Source organism: Trachypithecus francoisi, unplaced genomic scaffold (genome assembly GCF_009764315.1).
Source record: "Trachypithecus francoisi isolate TF-2019V2 unplaced genomic scaffold, Tfra_2.0 Lachesis_group6, whole genome shotgun sequence".
Classification (NCBI taxonomy): domain Eukaryota; kingdom Metazoa; phylum Chordata; class Mammalia; order Primates; family Cercopithecidae; genus Trachypithecus; species Trachypithecus francoisi.
In genome coordinates, this window is record NW_022681471.1 from 122088670 (window position 1) to 122106030 (window position 17361).

The 17361-nt window shown below is 39.3% G+C and overlaps 2 long non-coding RNA genes across 9 annotated transcripts in view; both read right to left on the reverse strand.

Moving 5' to 3' along the window:
- Window positions 1–6616, reverse strand: part of LOC117077994 — a 45541-nt gene extending 38925 nt beyond the window's left edge. Inside the window, exons 1-5 of one of the 5 annotated variants that reach the window (XR_004434891.1) lie at window positions 6060–6616; window positions 5150–5231; window positions 4085–4150; window positions 3550–3668; window positions 1909–2583 (exon numbers count right to left, since the gene is read on the reverse strand). This is a non-coding gene — a long non-coding RNA (uncharacterized LOC117077994). Of the gene's footprint in view, window positions 1–1908; window positions 3669–4084; window positions 4151–5149; window positions 5232–6059 lie in introns of those variants that run through there. The other 4 variants (XR_004434893.1, XR_004434890.1, XR_004434892.1 and 1 more) reach the window with 4 other exon arrangements.
- Window positions 6617–6791: 175 nt separating this feature from the next.
- On the reverse strand, window positions 6792–12385 carry LOC117077996. Of its 4 annotated transcripts, none has more exons than XR_004434895.1 (5): window positions 12210–12385; window positions 9728–12096; window positions 9526–9595; window positions 9362–9422; window positions 6792–9185 (listed from the first exon to the last, which is right to left on the reverse strand). It is a non-coding gene; the product is annotated as an uncharacterized LOC117077996 (long non-coding RNA). The 4 variants fall into 4 exon arrangements; XR_004434897.1 differs by having other exon boundaries at window positions 9728–9898; window positions 10520–12385; XR_004434894.1 differs by having other exon boundaries at window positions 9728–12385.
- Between the last annotated feature and the right edge of the window lie 4976 nt (window positions 12386–17361).

Here is a 17361-nt window from a genome sequence, read left to right on the forward strand (position 1 = left end):
TCCATGCCAGTAAAATATATGTCCACTCCCCTGCCTTTCTACCCATGGCTTAGTTCCAACAGAGGTTACATGTGAACATCTGATGGTGGAATCTAAATCATGCTCACACGTGACCTGTGTTGCAGGAAGTCTAAGGAATGAAGTTGATAGCTTTCTTTCCATCCCACGCTGAAAGAAAGAATGGTTGTTGAATGAGCCAATCCATAAAGAAGCATTCATTTACTTCGACACATATTGAGTACCTACTATGTGGATGGCCCAGAGGTGACAGCAACTTGTTGAAAGTTTTTTAAACCCTCATTTCTTTAACCTTCTTTTTCATAATTATCTTAATCTACTATTACAGGTTAACCCCTTTAACTTCTCTTTTCCAGCAGAATTATAATATACGGGTCTTGGTCTGACATATTTTCAATGGTGTTGAAATACAAAGCAGTGATTCTACACCCAGATGAACAATAGTTGTGAAATGGATCCTAGAAGAATGGTAAAATCAGAGGAGAATGGAAGGTCATGGGTTTCCCACTGAATTAAAATTCAGACTAGGCTGCTTCCCTTCCCCTTTGTTGGAGACATTTATAGCTAGGGGTTTAAGACTGAGACCCAGGCTTCCTTAAAGAAAGTTTTACTTTGAATTTCAACAAAAAAGCAAAGTGCATGATGGGGAGTCTGACCAATTGGTATATATTTCCTGAAGTGTATTGATTTAAAGAACCTCTTGAACAATTGTTTTATTGCTTTTCAATTGGTCTCAGGTTTTCAATAAAGAAAATAGAGGCCGGGCGTGGTGGCTCACGCCTGTAATCCCAGCACTTTGGAAGGCTGAGGTGGGTGGATCACGAGGTCAGGAGATTGAGACCATCCTGGTCAACATGGTGAAACCCCTTCTCTACTAAAATACAAAAACTTAGCTGGGCATGGTGGTACATGCCTATAGTCCCAGCTACTCAGGAGGCTGAGGCAGGGGAATTGCTTGAACCCAGGAGGTGGAGGTTGCAGTGAGCCGAGATGGCGACACTGCACTCCAGCATAGCAACAGAACAAGACTCTGTTTCAAAAAAAAGAAAGTAGGATAGTGGAAAGAGCACTCGCCACTGCAACTTGTGACCGTGATTAACCTCTCCGCATGCAGGCTCTCATTCACGCTGGTGTTGCACTAGCTGATCATCAAGTTCTTATCCAGCTCTTATTTGCTATGTTTCAATGGTGTAATTTAAATAATAACCAAATTAATAATTGAATAAGTGCTATTCGAGTCCCTCATTAATCTACATTGAGTTTCACATATTTTTTCTAACATATCACCTAGTATCTATTTATATCAGGATGGTGACAGTACAAATGTTTTTATCCATAGTATGCACACCAGTATTCCTCTTCCTTGGCTCCTTTAACCCTCTGATGACTGTATCTATAGCCTAGTTTTCTTTAGGAAAAACCACATTTTACATAATGTATGTCTATATTGGTAACTCTTAGATGTTAAAATATTTAATAAACATGAGCTTAAGACTCCGGGTACAAATGTCATTGCATAGAAATCAAACAGAAAGAAATGGATATAATCAAACATGACTGTGGGCCAGGCACAGTGGCTCATGCCTGTAATCCCAGAACTCTGGGGATGAATTGCTTGAGCCTAGGAGTTCAAGGCCAGCCTGAGCAACGTGATGAAACTCTGTCTCTACAAAAAATACAACAATTAGCTGGGTATAGTGGTGTACACTTGTGGTCTCAGCTACTCAGGAAGCTGAGGTGAGATGATTGCTTGAGTCTAGGGGGTTGAGGCTGCAGTGAGCCATGATTGAGTCACTGCACTCCAGCCTGGGTGACAGAGCGAGACCCTGTCTCAAAAAAAAAAAAAAAAGGACTGAATAGTATGTAATATTAATGTTAGAATTAATTTAATAAAATATAGAGTTGACAAAAAATTCCATTTTTCTTTCATTCCCATAGACACCAACATTGATAGAGACACCATCATCTCTTGGCTGGGTATCTGCAAAGCCTACTGGGTATCTGCAAAGTAAATGTTAGGAACACCATTATCCCTTTCCAGAATACCTAAATAAATCTGAGGATAAAAAACAGAATTGTGGATATATAATTTCTTGTTAGGATGGCTGCAAAACCACATGGTCAATACTGAATCTAGTGAAACACTATCTGTATCCCGGAAAATTGCAAAAATTCATGGTCAATACCATGGTTAGGGCCACTATCATCTCTTAACTGACACATGCAATATCGCATGGTAACTAATGTTGTTAAGGACACGTCGCTCTTTACCTGGACAACTAAAATATCCTAAGACCACTAACATGGTAAGGGACAGAACAACTTTTATCTGGATACATGCAAAATTCAGAGGTCAGCACTGTATATACAGACACCATCATCTTCTAATTAGATACTTGCAAAAACCTCATGGTCACTAATATATTAGACAAACACCATCTCTAACTTGATCACCTAAAAAGGCCAAAATAAACATCACAGTAGGGGCACATCATTCCTTACCTAACTGCAAAATCCCATGGTCATGATCTTGGTTAGGGACACCATCAACTCTTATCTGGATGCCTGCGCATTCCGAGGAAAACACCTTAGTTACAGGCATCTTCATAGCTTAATAGGATATCTGCAAAATTCCCTGGTCGCTATGGTGGGTAGTCAACATAACTTACAAGAATACTTGCAAACAAATTTGGTCACTATGTTGGCTTAAGAACACGTGTACTGCTTACCTGGATTATCAGCTTTGGTACTAACATCATCTTGTATTTGGATGCAAGCAAAATCTTGCCTTCAGTACCACAGAGAAGCTTTCAATAATCTTTTAATTGGAATTTACAAAAACCCAAAGAGACAACAGTGCTTAAGGACAAACCTATAACCTGGACACCTGAAAATTCTATGGGCACTATAAACTTAAAAAAAACCCATAAAATCTACCTAGATACTAGCAAGTATATAAGGATCAACAATGTAGTTAGAGACACCAGTAACTCTTGAGTGGACATCTGCAAAAACAGCAATCAAGAGATGACAGATCAACTAACAATAATATTTCATTTGTGATTTTGCTGGAATCAGTTAAGAGATGATATGGGCCTTAACCACAGTAGAGAAGCACCATCATCTCTTAATCGAATCTTTAAAAAAAATCATGATAAAAATTGTGTTAAGAATGCATGTACTATGTGAACACCTGCAAAATTCTATGGTTACTTGATAATTATGGGGCCCTTCAAATCTACCTGGAAACATTCAGGTGTTCCAAGTCGACAACCTAGTTAGAGGCATATTCTCGTCTTGACAAGATAACTGCAAAAAAAAGTCATAGTCAATATATAGGTGTTGGACAAAATTATAACCTACTTGGATACCTGAATACATTTTAGTCACTACTAAGGTTAAACACATACCTAAACTCAAACAGAAAGGCTTATTGCTTCAGAGTGTTTATTGGGACGCTATCATTTCTTACTTGAATACCTGCAAAAAACCTCTGATAACACAAATGTTAGGGATACCATGTATACTCACCAAGATATCTGAAGATCACATGATCTGTAGGATGCTTAAGGCCCACATAACCACTTGTCTACAAGCAAAGCCCCCATTAATGGTCATTATGAAGTTCAACATGATCTTCTGGCTGGAACCTGAAAAACGCATTGTGACAAATGTGATACAGACACACCTTTTCAACTTGGACAATTGCAAATAATCTTATTCACTTCCATCATTGCAGGATACATCTCTACCTGGAAACTTGCTGTAACACGAGGTCTATACCATGGTTAAAGACACCACTGTTTTCTGACTGCACACCTTTAAAAATACCATGGAAATACTATGATGCAGAACATATGAAAATTACCTGGATGCCTGCAACTCATAAAACACTCACAGTGTAAAAAATAATTTTCTCTAAAACACAGAACAATAGGGTAACATGGTTACTAGAATTGTTTTTTAAAAAATCACATGGTAAACAAGTTTAGGCAAACAAACATCACTTATCTAGATATGTAAAGACCAGATGATCTGTGATGTTAAAGTGCACATCATCACTAACCTGGATACCAAAAACAGCTCCTGATAATGACCATTGTTAGGTTTGTTATAATCTCTTGACAGGAACCTGAGAAACACATTATGATACATATAGACACACGTATAAAGGGATATAATGTGTTCTATCTATAGCGATGCGTGCAAATAACTTTATATGTATACACACACACACACACACACATATAAAGGGATACAATGTATTCTATCTATAGGGATGCTTACAAATAACTTTGGTCACTTCCATCACTATGAAAACATCAACTCTACCTGGATACTTGTAGTAATACAAGGTCAAGATCATTGTTGGATAAGACAACATTTGTTTTAGGGCACCTGTAAAAATCCCATGGTTACTATTGTGACTAGTAATTATAATTACCTGGTATGTCCAATTCCTTATCACTCAAAGGGTTAAACAAATGTTTTCTTAAAATATAAAAAGGGAAAATTCATGGTTTTGAGAATTGGTAAAGACTCTGTCATTTCCTATCTGAATATTTAAAAAGAAATCATGGTAACATCAAGTGTTAGGGACACAACCATCGATTATACCTATACGAAGATCAGATAACCTGTGCTCTGGTTTAGGTCTCTCCATCATCATTTACCTCAAAACCAGCAATATCACATATTAATTACCATAGATAGGCTCACCATGATCTCTGGACATACCTGGAAAACACGTTGTGGGAAATGGGTTTGGTACTAGTCTAATTCTACTTGTAGAACTACAAATTCCCTTGGTCTCTTGAATCTTTTGGGGCCCATAAATACTAGATAGGGCAGAACTACAAAGTCAAACTATAGAAAGAGGCACCGTCCACTCTTTGACAGATACCTCCAATAATCCCATGGCCAATATGTGGTGATGAGCAGTATGAGAAAATACCAAGATACCTGCATATATGTCTATCAGTACAAGTGTTATATACACATTATCTGAAAAGAAAAATACATTAAAAACTCATGGTTCCTGTTACTATTAGGGATACTTTAATTTTTAAACTGCATACACGCCATAAACAAGGTTTATATAACGGTCTTGAAAACACCATTCATTACTTACATAACTGAAAAGACGAAGGCATCTAATGAGTTGGAGTCACACCACCTCATGCCTGTATACTACCAAACAACTTTTGGGAAGCCTGAAAAAGACAAACACAATAACACTGTGTTAGAGGGACCATACTCACTTACCTAAAAATCTGAACAACAGGTGGTCTGTAGTGTGGTAAGACCCAATTTATCACTGACCTAGTTACTACCAAGAACCCATAAAAGACCATTGTTAGGTTCACTATGATTTCATGACTACTGGTACCTGAAGAAACATATTCAACAATGAATATGCTTAATGAAACACGCTGTTTTACCTGCAAAAAAGGAGGGGGCACCTGCAACTTGTATCAGTCATTTTCCTCGTTAGAGGAACCACAACACTACCTTAATCTTCGTAGAACTTTGAGATCAGCACCAATGTTGGAGAAATCATTATCGCTTGACTTAGAAATCTCATTGGTCATACTATAATGTGGAAAAGTAGGATAACTCACCTGGATACCGGCATAGCCCTCCTTAGAGACTAATGTTAAACACATATTATATCTTTTTATTTTTTAAGAGACAGGGTTTTGTCCTGTCACCCAAGTTGGAGTGCAGTGGTGTGATCACAGCTCACTGCAGCCTCAACCTCCTGGGCTCAACTGATCCTCCTGCCTCAGCCTCCAGAGTAGCTCGTACTATAGGCACATGTAACTATGCCCAGCTTGGTTAGATACTACACATTTTATCTAAATTCCAAAATAATAAGGGCTAATGCTTACTAGCCTTGGTGGGGAAAACATTTCTTAACTGAATGCCTGCAAGAAAAACCATGGTAACACAAAAGTTAGAGGTACCATCCACACTTAATTACACATCTGATGATTAGATTGTTTTCTGAGTGCTTGCTTAAGGCCTACATCATTACTTACCTGGATGCAAGCAAAGTCTCGTTCTTGATCATGATGAGGTTTACCATGACTTCTTGACAGGATCCTAAAAACACGTTATGACAAATGTATGTAGACACAGCTTTTTTTCTAGAACCCTGCAATTAAGCTTACTCACTACCACCATTGCAAGAACCATCAAGTATACCTGAAATCTTGCAGTACTCCAAGGTCTATAGCACTGTTAGAGATACCATTTTCTCTTTACTACTTACCTGCAAACAAACCCACAATTGCTACTATGACATGCAACTCCACCGTTAATTCCTTGGATAGCAAATAGCTCAACAATCACAAAGCTAAACATACATTTTCTGTAAAATATAAAACAGCAGAATAACATGGTTGCTATAGTTGGTAAAGACTATCATTTCTTACCTGAGTACTACGGAAAAAATCACACGCTAAAAAAGTTTAGGTAAATGTATACCACTTACTTAGATATATGAAGATCTGGCCGGGCGCGGTGGTGCACACCTGTAATTCCAGTACTTTGGGAGATCAAGGTGGGTGGATTGCTTGAGGCCAGGAGTTCGAGACCAGCTTGGCAAACGTGCAAAAACCCCAACTCTAAAAATACAAAAATTAGCAGGACGTGGTGGTGCACACCTGTAATCCCAGCTATTCAGGACGCAGAGGCACGAGAATCGCTTGAACATGGGAGGTGGAGGTTGCAGTGGGCCGAGATCACCCCACTGCATTCCAGCCTGGGCGACAAAGCAAGACTATGTCAAAAAAAAAAAAAAGATATATGAAGATCTGATGGTCTATGATGTGGTTAAAGAACACATCATCACTTGCCTGCATAACAGAAATGTCTGCCGTACCAACCATTGTTAGGTTTATCAGGGTCTCACTACAGAAACCTGAAATACACACTGTGAAATATGTGCTAAAGGACACAAACATTTCCACCAAGACGACATCTGAAAATAACCTTGGTCACTCCATCATAAACTCTACCTGGATACTTGTAATAATGCAAGATCAATACCACTGTGATCTACAGATATGTAGGTTTTCCTAATTTTTGTGTTGCCATATTTTGTTCAGGTATTTAGTTAAGGAATTATATTTTCCCAACCAACGCTGGTAAGCATTAGTCATTATTTTTAGAGTTTTTAGAGTTTAGTTATAATGTGTTTAGTCTTATAGTGAGGGAGGGATATGCAGGTATGCAGAAAAACAGCAGATAAACTTAGCCACTTCCACAATTATGGGACATATCAAATCTATCTGCACAACTTCAGTGATACAGGGTCAAAATCTATGCAGAAATCCATTATTTCTTGACTGGACACTGGAAGAAATCCTATTGGCAGAACAGGGGTGGGGACACAGTGATAAATACCTGGATAGTTACCTGCAATCCCTCAACACTCTCAAGGTTCTGCATATACTTTTGGTGAAACAGAAAATGGGAAAACTCGGCCTATCTGGGATTGGTAAGGACTCAATCATTTCTCTCCCAAATACCTGAGAAAGAAATCACGATGGGAAGACATGTAGGGATACATCATTACTGAACTAGGTCTCTATGACAGTTCCACGCTGCAGGCTGTGGCACTTACCTCACCAGCAATGCCCCACATTACCTAGGATTGAAAGGCCTGCTGTGATGCCCTGACACACATCTGAAAGACATATTGTGGTTGATCCACAACCTGTGCTACAAGGACAATCACAAATACTCTTGTTCACTGGCATCATTTTACGACTCATCAAGGTTACCTGGATAACAGAAGAACTCTGAGGCTACAGCCTACAAGGGATACCTGCAGAAACACCACAGTCCACATCGGGGTGACAGATAATATGATCAACTATCTGGGCACTGGCATATCTATCAATTGTGTGGAGTGTGAAATTTGCAAAAAACAAACAAACAAAAAGCCTTACCTCTGAATAAGCAAACAGTAAAATCTCATGCTTACTGGCATTGGGAATCACTAATTATTTTTTCCCAGTGACACATATGCCAAACACAAGGTTACTCTACCAGACTCAAAACCACCATTAATTTTATCTACATGCAGGAAACACAGAATGTCTTCCATGAGATAATGTCACAACATCTCCTACTTCTCTACAAAAAGAGAACTTTACGGGACCCCTGCAGGAAACCATGGGAAAAACACTGTGTCAAGGAGAGCGACCTCTTTGTCCAGGAAATCTGAAGTTTCAGGTGGTCTGTATTGGCATAGGACTCATGTGATCAATTACCTGGTTACAATCCAGGGCCCCTGAATGGTCATTCTCAGGCCGGCCTTGATTTCATGACTAGCAGCAGCAGAAGAAATGCATCTGACGGGATGCCACTTGGTGTACCTGAAAGACGAAAAAGACACGCACTACACAGCCTGGTTACTGCCGTCATCTAGGAACCATCGACCTTACCTACATCCTGGCAGAACTCCAACTTCCACCCCACACCATTACTGACTCCAGACTGAGGATGTGTCAGAACTATCATTTCATCCTGTGATCTGGTAGAGTAGGATAATTTACCTGGACACCCACATCTTCCTCAGTCAACATGGACTCAGGTTCAAGGCACATTTCCTGAAGTTGAACACAGCAAGGACTAATGCTTACCAGTCTTGGTTGGCAAAGCATCATTTCTTAACTGAATAATTGCAGAAAATAAAGAATAGAAAATGAGCCGAGGAACACATGGCAGGACAGGGACAAGAGCCGGAAAGTCATCTGCATTGATCGGTGTATGGGAAGATTGGATAGTCCGTGGCCTGCTTAGGCCCACGCCATCACCCACCTAAATACAGGCACAGTCCTCTGCTCAAAGAGGTTTCCTGTGACCTTTCCAAGGGAACCTAAAACCACATATGTGACCAATGTGTCTATGGACACAGCATTTCCACTAGGACCCTGAAAACCGCCTGCTCACGATCATCATTGTGGGAGCCAAAATTGTACCTGGATGTTTGCAAGCCCTCCAAGGTCTAGGCCATTGTAGGACATGCCATTTTCTCTGGCCCGCTTCTCTGCAAATCCACCGCGGTTACTCCTGTGATGCACAGTGCCACGTGAGTTCCCTGGCACATGTCAATCAATCAGCACTCACAGGGTACATACCTCATACGTTCTCTCCTGTACTGAAAACAACAGGATCACATGGCAAGGAGAATGGGGAACTACTACCCTTTCTTACCAGAATACCCATAAACCCATCACATGGTAAACCATTCAGGGAATGGAACCTCACTGACCTAATATGTTAAAATCAAATGGTCTGTGGTGAGTTTACAGCACATACCATCACTTACCCAGATAGCAGACATGTCTCCTGATCATGTCCCTGGTTAGTTAGGATTTCCTCCCGGGAACCTGGAAAGCATACACTGAGATATATGCCTCAGAAACACATAAACTGTTCTACCAGGACACCTACAAATCACGATGCTTACATCCATCACTGAAAGACTCTTACCTGTATGCTGACGGTGTCCCCAAGCTCAGGGCCATGATCCCAGAAGACAGCATTTCTCTCTACAGGACACCTGCAAAATGTCCATGGTCACTACTGTGGCTGGGAAAGCCGGATCATTACCTGGTATTTGTTGTCCCACTGCACTCACAGGTTAGTCACATGCAGAGGGAAAACTCACGGTTTAGTATGCCGGGAGTCTTACCATTTTTTCCTAGGACAACTGAAGCGAAATCTTGGGAACAACAGGAAGGATGGACACCATCATCACTTTCCTAGACAGCTGAACCTCATGTGGCCCATGTGTTGCTTTCAGCCCTCATCAGTGCTGACCTCCAGACCTGTATCATATTCATTGTGATGTCATGGTAGGGGGCTGAAATAGGCATGAAAATATATATGTAGAAGGACACGGGGTTTTCCACCAGGACTCCAGCAAAGAACCTTGAGTTCTTCCAGCTTTATGGGACACACCACTCGACCTGGATACTTGCAGTAATCCTAGGTTGACCCTGACAGTAGAAAACTACCATTTCACAACTGGACACCTCCACAAAACCTAGGGGCAGCAATGGCGGTGGGAAATAGTGATAAATACCTGGTTACCTGCAATCCCTCGACACTCACAGGGTCAGCATACACTTTCAGTGAAAGAGAAAATTAGAAAACCCAGCCTATCTGAGATTGGTTAGGACTCAATCACTTCTCAACTGAATACCTGGGAAAAAGTCATGGCGGGATGCCATTTAGGGACACGTCATCAGTGAACTAGTCTCTGTGACAGTCCCACGCTGTGGGCTATAGTTTAGGCCCACATCAGCACTTACCTCCGCCAATAATGTCCCATGTTACCTAGTTTTGATAGGCTTATTATGATATGTTAACGTAAATCTGAAATACATATTGTGAATAGTGTGACTGGTACACATATCATTCTACCTATATACCTCCAGTCTTTTTTGGTCACTTTTATTATTTTTGTATTCATTAAATGTACCTCGATACTTGTAGAAATTTGAGGAAAACTCCTTTTAAGAATCCTTGTACTTTCTTGATTAGATCCCTGCATAATTCCAGTTGTTAATTTCATGGTATTGCACAATATGGTTAATCTAGATGTCTGTGGATTTGTGTAGCCCTGTAAGTGTTCATTACTCATTATCTGTCAAGACATGCAATACATTCTCTTGATTACTTGTATTACTAGAGGCATATTTATTTTTAACTGCATAGATGTGAAAAACAAGTTTAAGTTAATATTGTGTAAAACATTAATAAAGTTGATATCCGGAAATACCAAGGTGTTTTACATGTTAATACAACCTTACCTGGTCTCTATATACTAGCCCAAAAACCTGAATGGATTATCTACAAAATACACAGTAGCTTAAGCATCAGGGATCCCTTTTTACGTACCTAGAAAATCCAATGCTCTGCATTGTGTAATTACCCCCATTACAGGAAGCAAACAGTTATCACTACCTGTTTACAAGCAATGTTTCATTACTGAGCATTATGTGATTCACCTCATAGTTTTGACAAGAACCTGAAAAATCATATAAGACAAAGTGCTTCAGGTCACAACTTGTTCTCCCCGGGCACTTGCCTACAACCTTGTAATGCTTCCATTATTTTGGAATACACATCAACTCTACCTAGATACTTGCTTTAATTCAAGGTCAACACATCTTTGTTAGAGACACCATCATGGGTGGTGATAATTGCACAGCTGATAATATCCCGGGTTGCTACCCTGATGGGGAGCTACAAGATATTTTCAAGGACACATGGAAATCATTGACGACTCACCTGATTAAATGTAAATTTTCTGTGAAATACAAACTCTGTGATAACATGCCTGCTAGAATTAATAAAATACTATCATGTTTTGCCTGAGTATGTACCAAAAATCAAATGGTAAAACTTACCTAGATATATAAAAATCAGAAGATTCATGATGGGTTAGGGTGTGCATCATCACTTACTTAGACCAGAAATGTCTTTACTGACATCCACTTTTAGTTTCGTAACAATTACTTCACAGGAACCTGAAACACAATGTGAATATGTGTTGAAGGATGCAATGTTTTCCAGAAGGACATTTGCAAATAACCTTGGAGAGTTCCATCCATATGAGACAAATCAACTGTACCTGGACATTTGCAGTATTGCAAGGACAACACTGTTGTCATATCAAACCATCATTTCTTGAGAGGAAACCTATAAAATCACGTGGTTTCTACTGTAGTGAAAATCACCACGATCATTGCCTGGACACATGCAATCCCTCAAACTCAGAGGGTTTGCCATACATTTTCCCTAATATATGAAAAGCAAAGACTCATGGTTTCTAGAATTGATAGGTTCTATGATTTCTTTCCTGAACCCTGCAAAAAAATTATGGAAAGGGCGATAAAGATGTGCTTGGGGCGCTGTCATCACTTACATATGCACATGATGATCAGATGTGCTGTGCTGTGCTTTTGTCCCACACCAGCTCTTGCCTTGATGCCAGCAATGTCCCACCTTTTACAGACTCCCTGATTACTTTTCAGACTCACTATGATGCCTTGACTTGGATCAGAAAAACACATTGTGGAAAATGCATTTGGTAAATATCTTCAGATACTTGAACACCTGCAAAGTCCTTTGGTCACTTGTATCATTTCAGGACCCATCCATGCTACCTGGATGCCTGTTCATTTCCAACTTGAATCCAAGGTAAGAAACGCCTTCATCTCTTGGAGGCATACCTGCAAAATGACCAATAACCTGGTGATAGATAAGATCTAAATTACCTGGATACCTGCATATTCATCTGTTGCTCTGAGTGATGAACATGCATTATCTCTAAATAAGAATATAGGAGAATCTTATGTTTATAGTATGGTTAAGAACTAATTCTGTAACTGCACACATGCCAAAAACAATGTTAATATATGTGTCTTAAGGATATCATTAACTGCTCAGATATCTGAATATCAGAACGTCTCTCATGAGTCAATGTCCTATCATCACTTACCTGGACACCAGCAATGTCTCCTGTTAACAAACATATTTAGGTCCTTTGCGATCTCTGGACAGGTATCTGAAAAGCATAATTTGAGATACGTGTCGAAGAACACAATCTTTTCTATCAGGATGCCTGAAAATAATCTTGATCACTGCCATCATGCAGAAACCATCAACTCTACCTGAATATCTGAAGTACTCCAAGGAAGTGCCATTGTCAGATAAGAACATTGTTTCCTGACTACACTCTCAAAATTCCATGAATTCTACTGGAGGAAGACCACCACGATAGTTATCTAGATATGTGCAGTTCTTCATCACTAAAAGGGCTGAGCATACATTCTCTACAGAAGAAAAAAGTGAAAATTCATGGTTCCTCAAATTGTTAAGGGCTATCTCGTGCTTAGCAGAATAGTTGCGATAAACATATAGTCAAAAAAATGTGACACCATCATCACCTATATACATGAAGATCAGATGGCCTAAGATCAGATGGCCTGTGCTGTGGTTTAGGCTCATATCAGCACTTACCTGGGCACCAGGTAAATTCTGTGAATGACCATTTTGAAGTTCATCATGTTCTCTGGACTGAAACCTGAAGAACAAATTGCTACCAATGTTCCTATGCACACAATTTTTTCCTCCTGAATAGCTAAGGACAACGTTGGTGGCTTCCTTCATGGCAGGACCCATCAACTCTACCTGATTACTTGTAACATTCTATGGTCTGCACTGCTGTTAGTGAAAACACATTCTGTTCACTGCACACTTCCAGAAGTCCCGGGGTTACATCTGAGAAGCAGGACATAATAAGAATTACGTAGATACCTGCAAATCCAACACTCACTAGGCTGACCATAAGTTTACATTAATATGTAAAACAAACAATATAGTTAATAGTAACAGTAAGGAGATTATCATTTCGTACCTGAATACTTTAAAAAATCCAAAAACTGACAACAATAAATAGAGGCCAACACCACCACTATGGTTCACATCACTTACCTGGACACCAGCAACATCCCATGTTAACCCCCATCTTTAGGTTCCCTGTGCTCTCTTGACAGGAACCTGAAAAACACTTTAGAAAATACATGTTAAAGGACACAATTATTTTCTATGACGATGCTGTCAACTAACCTTAGTTACTTCCAGTATTACTGGACGCATCAACTCTAATGAATATTTGTAGTACACCAAGGTAAACACCATTTAGAAAAGATCATAATTTCTTGATTAGATAACTGCAAAGATGCCATGATTACGAATGTGTGGGAAGCACAATGAGAATTACTGTGACAATCCCTCAATACTCACAAAGTTATACAAATTTTTCCTAAAATGTGAAAAGAAAGAACTCATGGATTCTATTACTAGTAAGAACTTTTCATCACTGATACAGAAAGAGAAAAGAAACACAGTAATGAGTATTTGGGACATCATTAATCACTTACCTAGATACAGGAAAATCAAGTAGACGTGCTGGGATTTAAACTTACCACATCAGTTACCTATAATCCAGCAGTCCCAAATCAACTACCATTATTGCGCTCACCATAATCTCCTGACAGAATCCTGAAACACACATTATGAAAAATGTTATATTTGATATACATCTGATTATACCTGGTCACCTGCACATTCCCCTGGTCACTTCTGTCATTTTGGGATCAATCAATGTTACTTGAACACTTGCAGAACTCCAATGTCAAAATCTAGTAAGAGACACTTTCCTCTCTTAAATAGATACCTGCAGAAATCCCATGGTCATTCTGTGGTGATGAAAAATATGATAAATTAGCTGGATACCTACAAGTCCATCTAACACTATGATTATTAAATACACATTAGCTCTACATAAGAATACAGTAAAATCACTCATGCTTATTTGTACTGTTAGACAAAATTAATTTCTTCTATGCAAACCAGCCAAAAAATAAGATTAGTATCAGAGTTGTCAACACCATCATTAATTACCTGTATATCTGAAAACAGGAAGGTCTCTACTATATAAAAGTCGCATTAGTTCTTACTTCTATACTAGTAAAGCCATTGCCTGATAGCTGAAAATAAAAACATGGTAATACTAGTAATAGGGACAGCATCATCACTGACCTAGGTATGTGAAGATTAGATGTTCTGTAGTGTGAAAGACCCACATCAACACCTACCATGTTAACAGCCATTGTTAGGTTCACCACCATCTCTTGACAGGAATTTGAAAAACACATTTCGAAATATGTGTGAAAAGACACTTTTTAAAGCACGATACTTGCCAATAACTTTGTCACTTCCATCACCATGGGACATATACACTTTAGCTGGACATTTGTAGTACTCCAGGTCAACAATGTTGCCAGATGAAACCATTCTTTCTTGACTGGATATCTGCAAAATCCGATGGTTACTACTGTGGTGAGGAACACCATGAAAATTATCTGGATATGGCAATGACTCAATATCCACAGGATTAAAGATAAATTTTCCAAAATATGTAAAACTAAGAACTCATGGTTCCTAACATTGGTAAGGACTATGGTTCTTATCTCAGTCTCTTCAAAACAAATAAGCAAGCAAAAGTGTTAGGGGCACTTTCATCACTTACCTTCTTATATGAAGGTCAAATGTTTTCAGCTGTGCATTAAGCACACCTCATCACTTACCAGATACTCATAATGTCCACCATTAATGGCCATTGTTAAGCTCACTATAATCTCATGAAAGGAGCCTGAAAAGCATATTGTGAAAAATGTGTTTAATACATCTCTTATGCTACCTGGACACCTGCAAATACCCTTGATCACTTCTTTTTGTGACTCATCAATGCTACCTGGATAGTTCCAAAGGTGTGAAGTTAAATCCTAATAAAGACACCTCTCTCCTTTGAAGAAATACCTGCCAAAATCCAGCGGTCACTAGTGGGGTGATAGACAGTGTGATATCTTACCTGGATACCTGCAGGTTTCTCAACTGCTACTAGGGTTAAGCACAAATTAGCACTAAACAAGAATACAGAAAATCGCATGCTTATTCTTATTAGTGGAGCAAGTTCATTTCTTCCCTGCAAAACTGTACCAAACCAGGTAACTATTACAGTTATGATCACCATCATCAATTTCCTAGATATCTGAAACTGGGGTCTCTAGTGTATAAATGCCACATCATTTCTCACCTTTATATTAGTACTGTCCTTACCTGAATGCCTGTTTATAAAAACAACATTCTTGTAACCACAGTGGTACAGGCACCATCAACGCTTACCTAGATAACTGAAATCTTGAAGCTCTCTAAAGTGCAAAGGCTCACACCATCTTTTCCCTCTCTTTTAGCTAAGTCCATGTTCACTATCATTGTTAGTTTCAGCATCATCCACTGACAGCACCTAAAAAAACCCCATGAAGGCAGCCATGGTTAGAGATACATCTTTTTCTACCTAGACCATGTAACATCTCATGAGAATCACTAGCAGTAGGAGAACCGTCAGCTTTACCTTGATACTTGCAGAATATCAAGGTCAAAACCATGGATACGTCATAATCACTTGACTCGGTACCTGTAAAAACACCATGGTCAATATTGAGATGAGAAACACTATGAAAATTGACTTGGAAACTTACAAATCCCTCAGTCTTAGCCAGATTTCAAAACGTTATCTCTGAACTAGTAAGCAGTAAGGGTGTATTCTTAAATAGGAATTATGGGAACATTATAAATTCTTACCTGAATATCTGCAAAACCCCAAAAAACACGGTTAACACAAATGTTAGAGGTATCATCATCACTTATGTAAATTTCTGAAGGTCAGAATGCCTTCTGTGTGATAAGACTGACATCATCAGTTGCCTGGATACCAGCAAAGCTTCATGTTAATCCCCATTGTTAGGGTTACCTTGATCTTTAGACTGAAACCTGAAAAAACACATTGTGCCAGATGTGTTTAAGAATGCAACTTTTTCTAGCAGAACATCTGCAAATTAACTTTTGTCACTTTCATCTTTACAAACTCATTAATGCTACCTGGATATTGGCAGAACCTGAAGGTCAACACATTGGTACAGGCACCATCATTATTGTCTGGGCATCTATAAAAATCTCATGGTCGTTACTGTTTTGACGAAAGTTATGATCCTTACCTAGATACCGGAAAATTCTTCATTCACTCCTAAGGTTAAACACGCATATCTCTAAACCAGAAAACTGGTTAAGCTAAGTCTCATGGATCCAATACTTATTGGTAGAGCCAGTATCTTTTTTTTTTTACCCGAACACCTGCAAAACACGATACCAACACATGTTGAGGACATCATCATCACTTACCGAGATGTCTGAAGAGCAGATGGTCTGTACAGATGTACAGGTGTATGTTTAAGGTTCACATAATTACTTAGCTAGATTCCATGAAATTCTACAAAAATGACCAACATGAGTTTCACCATTATCTCTTGATAGGAGCCTGCAAAACCATATGGCAGCAGTGGTGGTTAGGGATACATCTTCTACATGGACTTCAAAAAATCCCACGGTGACTAGTACTGTTAGGGGAACCATGAACTCTACCTGAATCCTAAGGTTCTGAGGCCAATGTTGTAGTTAGAGACACCATCATCTCTTGACTACCTGCTGAGAAAACATATGGTGGTAACCCTGGTCAGGATGCATGTCCTTCCATCTGGCCCCCTGCTCATTCCGTGCATACACTCACTACAATCATTAGGGCATCACTAAGTGTACTCGGACACTTAGAGAAGTCCAAGGTCAGCACAGTAGTTTCACAGACTGTATGTTCACTGGACACCTGCAAAAATCCTATAGTTACTACTGCGGTAA